This window comes from Euprymna scolopes, chromosome 24 (genome assembly GCF_053919585.1).
Source record: "Euprymna scolopes isolate OS-2025 chromosome 24, ASM5391958v1, whole genome shotgun sequence".
NCBI lineage: Eukaryota > Metazoa > Mollusca > Cephalopoda > Sepiida > Sepiolidae > Euprymna > Euprymna scolopes.
In genome coordinates this window covers 51,128,316-51,135,815 of record NC_136505.1, presented here as the reverse complement: position 1 = coordinate 51,135,815, position 7,500 = coordinate 51,128,316, and the positions used below count along the sequence as shown (strand labels likewise).

The 7,500-nt window shown below is 31.0% G+C and overlaps 1 protein-coding gene across 2 annotated transcripts in view; it reads right to left on the bottom strand.

Moving 5' to 3' along the window:
- Window positions 1–7,500, bottom strand: part of LOC145246703 (uncharacterized) — a 379,705-nt gene that overhangs the window by 371,161 nt on the left and 1,044 nt on the right. The window lies entirely within an intron of this gene.

The following is a 7,500-nucleotide window of genomic DNA, read 5'->3' as shown; positions in this document are numbered from 1 at the left end:
ATATATATATATATATATACACGTATATAAACAACTATATGCGTGTGTCTGTAAATATTTAACCGACAAACTCTTCAACTACTAGTAACATGACACAGAAATCAGCAGGAACTAGCACTCATACGCAAAGACGGTTGATAATGAATAACACATTTTGTATGGATGAATAACGAGTACTGGCATATGTCGGAATGTGAAAATGCAAAATATTCATTTCAACCTGCCAACATACTTCTTTTAGTTTTACACATGCACAAATTTAAACGTAGTGAGAAGTGGTTCATTTTTAAATGTGTTTATCTGTATGTCGAGTTAGCTTAAACAATAGGAAACGAAGCTAGAACGCCAGATGATTTTGCTTCGATACTATCTGCTGTCACCCAATTCATTTTTGTAAACTTTTGAAAGTAATATTTTATATATATATATATATATATATATATATATATATATATATATATATATATAAATATATATATATATATAATTTTTATAAGGCATGGTAGCACTTTACCACTCCTGCATATATATATATATATATATATATATATATATATATATATATATATATATATATATATATACAACCAGTCTAGCATCCACATATATTTCTAAAGCACAATCGTGCCAGCCGAACTAAAATGATCACCGAAAGGGAATCTGATAAAGTTTTCACCGAAAACAAAACTTTTAACTAAAAAAAAAAGAACTTTTAACTGTAAAAAACCTTAAAAGAGCAAAATAAGGCTTTAAACGCGTTACAAAATATTTTTAAAATATTAAAAAATAATTAAAGAATTAAAAACAACAATTGTTACTTTTTAAATATACATTATATATATATATATATATATATATATATATATATATATATATATATATATATATATTTCAGTTTGTTTTTAAAATATCGTTACTTTCAATGTATACTGTTTTCGTTTAACGGGTCTAGATTGTTATTTTAAAACCAGTCACCGTTAATTTTGAGTTAAGCTCAATGTATCTATTTAATAGGTGCAGAGCATATATATTATAAATTTTAGAAAATTTAAAAACTCCGTTTTCTTTTTATAACCTTTGTTTATTTTCTGAATTTTTCCCATTACAGCTGTTTCATTAGTGGGTAGGTAATTTTCCGATTCATGCGTGCGCGCGTGTGTGTGTGTCCAGGGTGTGAGTTCCGTTATAGGAGCGTTTATTTAAGTTGAAAAATAAAATACGCATCAGGTGCGATTGAAAGCCAAATCACAACGTAATATAAGGAAAATGAACAAATATTTTACTTGCTAGAAATTTATAGTTTTAATATATTCCGGAGTCAAACTCTACTGTCAGTATGTGGTACTTTCTCCTTCTTCTAGCCATGCTGTAAATTTTGAGAAAGAACGGCTAATTGGTTAATATCCGCGCGTGGTCTCTCGGCGGTTGTATTTTAAAATGCCGGAACGTGCGTTGGCTACACAAGATTAACGTCCAGGGTGTCAGTTCCGTTATAGAAAGTTTGATTTTCTTTTTTGAAAAATAGAATACGCAAAAAAAGAAAGAATCAAGTATAATATACCAAGCAAGTAAAATATGTGTTTATTTTTCCCCCTAATACTACGTTGTATTGTAATTTGGCTTTTAAGCGCCCCTGATGCGCATTCTATTTTCATACAAACATGTATGCGCGCACACACATACACACACACACACACACATATATATATATATATAATATACATATATAATGTGTATATATATATATATATATATATATATACTAGCAAAATTACCCGTCGTTGATTGAGTTCAAAAACAGCCTACAGAAAATGGACTCTTATTTATGAAAGTATGATAGGTTATGAAAAGGAAGGGTCGTAAAGAGATAGCTTCGAATTTGGGGTTATCAAAACCAAAGCAAAATATGATGAAAGTAAAAATAAAATAGATAAACCCCATAATTTATTATACCATACCTGTTCACACTGAAACACTTATCACAATATTCTGTTGATCTATATTAAAAAGCCCTTGTTAAACTTTGTGATATATTTCCATTCGATGGAGGTCAGGCGCGAACGAACACCCCATAATTTTTATTATACTATATTTCTTCAAACTTAACCATAATTATCAAAGTATACATACGCAGATAGATATGAAAAGTCTTGTTTAAAGTTTGTGATTTTTTCTATTCTATGGAGGCCAGGCGCGAACGCAGACCCCACAATTTTATTATACCATACCTATTTCAGTAAAAACATACTTATCAAAGTATTATTATGTACATATATATCAAAAATCCTTGTAAACGTTTTTTTTTTCATTTTTAAATTTTTTATTTCCATACTTTGTGGACCAGGCGCGAACGCATCCCACAATTTTAATGAACAACCGTTCTGCCAGATGAAACATAACCATTCCTGTGTCTCGATACATCTACTATCATTATGTGTGATCAGTTTATTAAAATAGTCAACCATATAGGAGCCTATTCGTGCCCAGACACACACACACAGACGTTCAGCTTTATATATATATATATATATATATATATATATATATATATATATATATATATATATATATATATAATACAAAACTTTGTTGAAATTCAAAGTTTTCTTTTTTTTCTTTTTTATAACTTTTGTTTATTTCATCATGGATATCTTTATTACAGCCGTTTCGTTAATGGCATGGCAATTTTATGAGTTTATGTGTTCATAAAAATATCCTTTCTTACAAACTCATCAGATGTTATTTCCATTGGATGTTACCAACCAAACGTTAATATTGTACATGATAAACCTGGTGTTTTTGTTTGGGGAAAAGAAAATCCATCCCCACGTTGTTACAAGTTGGCCATTTTTGGTACCGTGCTAACCAAATTTTTTTTGTTTTAAACCTAAATTTCGTATTTTTTATTTTTTGTTTTAGTTTTAATTTCCAGTTTTTTTTTCCTATTATATATTCTTTTCTACTTTTTATAATTTTTATTTCTACATTAATGCGTGTTTTATTTTATATTTGTTTTGTTTGGTTTCGAATTATTATTTATTAGTTAATGTTTTTGTTTCAATGTATTTCCAATAACTAATTACTGACTTTCTGAGGGGGAAATATTCTTAATCAGTGTGTACAAGATGGATGAATTGTCAGATTACTTATGATGATTAATGATGAAGGATTCAATGAACAATGTTTCATAATAAATGGTATTCTTTATTACAAATATTCTATACATTCTCGTTGAATAGGAGGTTGTTGTAACGTGAAGCCGTTTCGTCTGGTGGTAAAAACGCGAATTAAGAAAGAAACGTTATTTAAATTTACTATAACATGAAGATGCCATAAGAAAGGCTAACAACGTCTATTCTGTGATGAGACGCGTGTACAAAGCATTCTCGTACCATATTACAGTGTGCATTTTACTACCATCTGAGAGCAGCAAAGTATTATACTACGGCACCTTCCAATATGTGGCAGCAGTATACCTCAGTACAGAGATGTGTATTATATAGGTAGATGATTATATTAAGCGTAGGCACTTTTTAGGGCATGGAAAAGTTCAACAATGTTTAGAGTAATCTCAGAAACAGAGTGGATATATATCTTTCATGTATAATAGGGCTCCATCAAAAGACGGCGCGTGTATTTCCGGAGGCTAAAGAAGGATATTGCCATTGGTGGTGACAAGAAGAGACATTTTGGTTTAAGATTTGCTAAGATTAACAAGTCAATTTGTTCCACGTCTTCTTGATCGAGCGAAAAAGAAACGGCAATATATTGACCATAAAACCTCGGCGATAGAATGTGTGTTGCCATCTAAAATGTCAAGATAAAATCCCAAATTGGAAGAGGTTATATTAACAATATAACTTAAGCGCTTTAATAACATTATGAGACAAAAAAAATCGAACTTTATATGTATTTTTATATATTTATATACTAACACGCGCTTACACACACGCATATATATATATATATTTATATAAATAAAATAAAATGGAAATTCAATTAACTTTCTTGAAGTTATATATTTGGATTTTACCGTCGCTGGATTATTTATCTTTCAACAGACTATCCATTCACGTGTAATCACCTTTTTCTACATTATATTCCCTCTGCTTCACATTTTTGTTATCAAGTAAGATCTTTGACTTACTTGTTGTTTCATCAAATATTTTTGCATGCAAAATCCTATCCTGCATTTTGCTAATTCCTACCCTCTGATGAGAAGGAAAGCATTTCTTCGAAACACGGCGGATTAAGGACTATCCACTTATCAAGTGTTTCCTTTTCAGATTAAATATGTTTTAAACTTATTTCAAAGTGTTTTTAACATATTTTATTTACTGTTTGCTCGTATATATATATATATATATATATATATATATATATATATATATATATATATATAGTCATCCACATACAGTACTGTTTCGCTGTTTCACATATCATCAGTGCGGATAGACAGGTAACTGCCTCAAGCAAGGATCTAAACCTGACCGCCAAATGCAAGTCAAGGCTTCTCACCATTGCGCTATACTGATGCTGCTGTGTGGGTAATGAATATACGATGTTTGGAAATCGTTCAAATGCCTCCGCACGATTTGTTTACAACAAAGAGCGCCCCTTAATACGCTAATGGCAGTTTATATATCACTTCCCAATATGCTCAACCCAGGATAGGGAGCATTATATATATATATATATATATATATATATATATATATATATATATATATATATATAGTAAGTTATAAAATATATATGGCGATTTAGCTACACTGAATGTTCCGCGTTTCATCCACTCTAAGACCCTTCAGGCTTGTGCGTATGTGTAGTAATCGTATATTCAGTGTAGCTTAATCGCCATATATATTTTATAACTTACTAACAAGCTCTACCTACGTATTGAGCACTTTTGAAGTAAATACTTGAAGTTTACGCATAAATTTATACTTTCGTATAATAATTTCATGTGAGTAAATGAAGTAGTTATATATATATATATGCATATATATATGTTTATATATATATATATATATATATATATATATATATATATATATATATATATATATAGTTAGTTATAAAATATATATGGCGATTAAGCTACACTGAATATTCCGCGTTTCATCCACTTTAGGATTCTATTTTATAACTAACTAGCTCAACCTGCGTATTGAGCCCTTTTGAAGTAAATACTTAAAATTTACGCATAAATTTATACTTTCCTATATTAATTTATGTGAGTATATGAAGTAGTTATATATATATATATTATTTTTGTTACCTTAATGTTAATTGAATTAAATTTACTCAATAAAACATAAAAGAAGTTATTAACGTATATTTTTTCTCGTATTATTATTGGCTACCTATTTGGATACATGTTTAAGCTAAGACTTACTTCGATATCCAACTTCCTCAAGTCATCTGTGCCAAATCACTTTAGATTGAAAGGATCTATCTATTTACAATGCCTCCCCACGGGACAGAGTTAGACACCAGGGTCGTTTTTTTTTTCAGCTAATAATGTCTGTATAAATAAAACCATTTATATTATGTATATGCATTGATATATATATATATATATATATATATATATATATATATATATATATACATACATACATATATATATATATATATATATATATATATATATATATATGATTAGTTTTTTTGGAAAAAGAAATCCAGCAGAGTGCTCAATTAAAAGGAAAATCCGAAATGTAAGAGCGTATTTATATATTGTTTACAGAAAGTTGTTAGATGAGACAAATCATTGGTACCGTCGGTTTCAAGCCCGATAATAAAGACCGTTTAAGGTATCCCTATCAAGCTCTCTTCAGCCAATATTCGTCTAAGCCCGATAATACGAACCGACGGTACCAATGATTTGTCTCATCTAACAACTTTCTGTACACAATATATATATATGTGTGTGTGTGCGTGTGTATTTGTTTGTGTGTGATCTTGTGTGTGTTTCTATATGTTTGTATCTACGTATGCATGCGTGTGTGCTTGGGTATGCGTGTTGATACAGAGTCTGCATGCCTGTTTTTTTGGAAAACGTATTTTACACAGGTGTAACGTATAGTTGGCGTGTATGTTGTGAAGAGAGATTTGTCAATTTGAAACTGCTTGCAATAAATCATATATTTTTCTCAAATTTGAGGGATGTGTAGTAATCGTATATACTGTCAACTCTAATGCTACTTATTGCTTATCGCTTATATTGGTACTATTGTTGGATCGATGTATACTCCAGCCTTCTTGTATTATTTTATTTTAATTCAGAAAGGAGGGATACTAGCATAAATAAAGAATCCGTCTGGGGAAGGTGGGGGTGATATCTTCCGAAACCTTGTATAACGATAGGTGTCAACTTTGATAAGGATTACCGCACGAATATAAAATATAAAATAAGTTGCATTGTTCTCATCGTGCGTGTTATTTTCATAACGTTTCCGTCGACGCAACCTGCGGCCTTTTTCAGGTATCTATTGCTCACCTCGGCTTCCGTTATAGATCCCTGGTGCAGGTGATAGAATATTAATAAAAGTCAACACTGAAAGTTCACGCTTCCGGAGGTTTTAAGTTCAATCTTCAGTGCGGGCGGTACTCCAAATATAATTACGAACGAATTAAGACTTATATCTAGGGGTGTGACTACAGCGTATTTATTTCATTGTTTTGACTCTCGAGTTTATATCCGTTGATATCTTATATGCTTTTATATAGAATGGTGTAATTCTAAGGTAATTAACTGTGTCTAACTGTGTCGGATATATACTCGAGAGTCAAAGCAACGAAACTAATATGCTGTTGTCATAGCGCTAGTCATAACTGACGGAACAAGAGCATGCTATTTCGATGGTTTAAATAAAGGTTCGGATAGCAATTCAGTGCAGTTTCCCGTGTTCGACAGAAATATGTCCGAATTCGACAATATACAACTAAAGACGTTCGGAGGTTACTTCGACTGAAACGTTGTGAAAATTACACTGGATACGAAAGATCGAAATATTACGAAAAATCGATCCACATGTCAAAAATTCAGAACCATAAAAGTCTTCGAATAAAGGAAAACAAATTGATGAACCAGTCTTAGGATCACGTCGACTGTCACATGGCATTGCACGAAGGAGGAAATTGTCGAGTGTTTTGTTGATAGTTCGATTATCTTATTGTAGTCAACATTTTTTGATGCTGTTTCGGCGACTGCAAGAGTTAAAAAGGCTTGCTGTTGCACTTACGAAGAGCTGGATATAGCAATTTGTGGAGGATGGGGGTAAAGTCGGTCAAGCGACAAGTGGAAGTGAAGCAAGCGAATGAAGAGTGACAGGTTATATTTCGGAAAAAAAGCAGACGAAAACAATCAAGTTTGAAACGGAGAGACATAACAGAAAAAGAGAAGATAGAAAGAGACCCGGCAGAATAGCGTTAAACAAACACCGTCATGGCATATGTATATCTAGAGACAGAAGTTCATTTATGAATTTTACA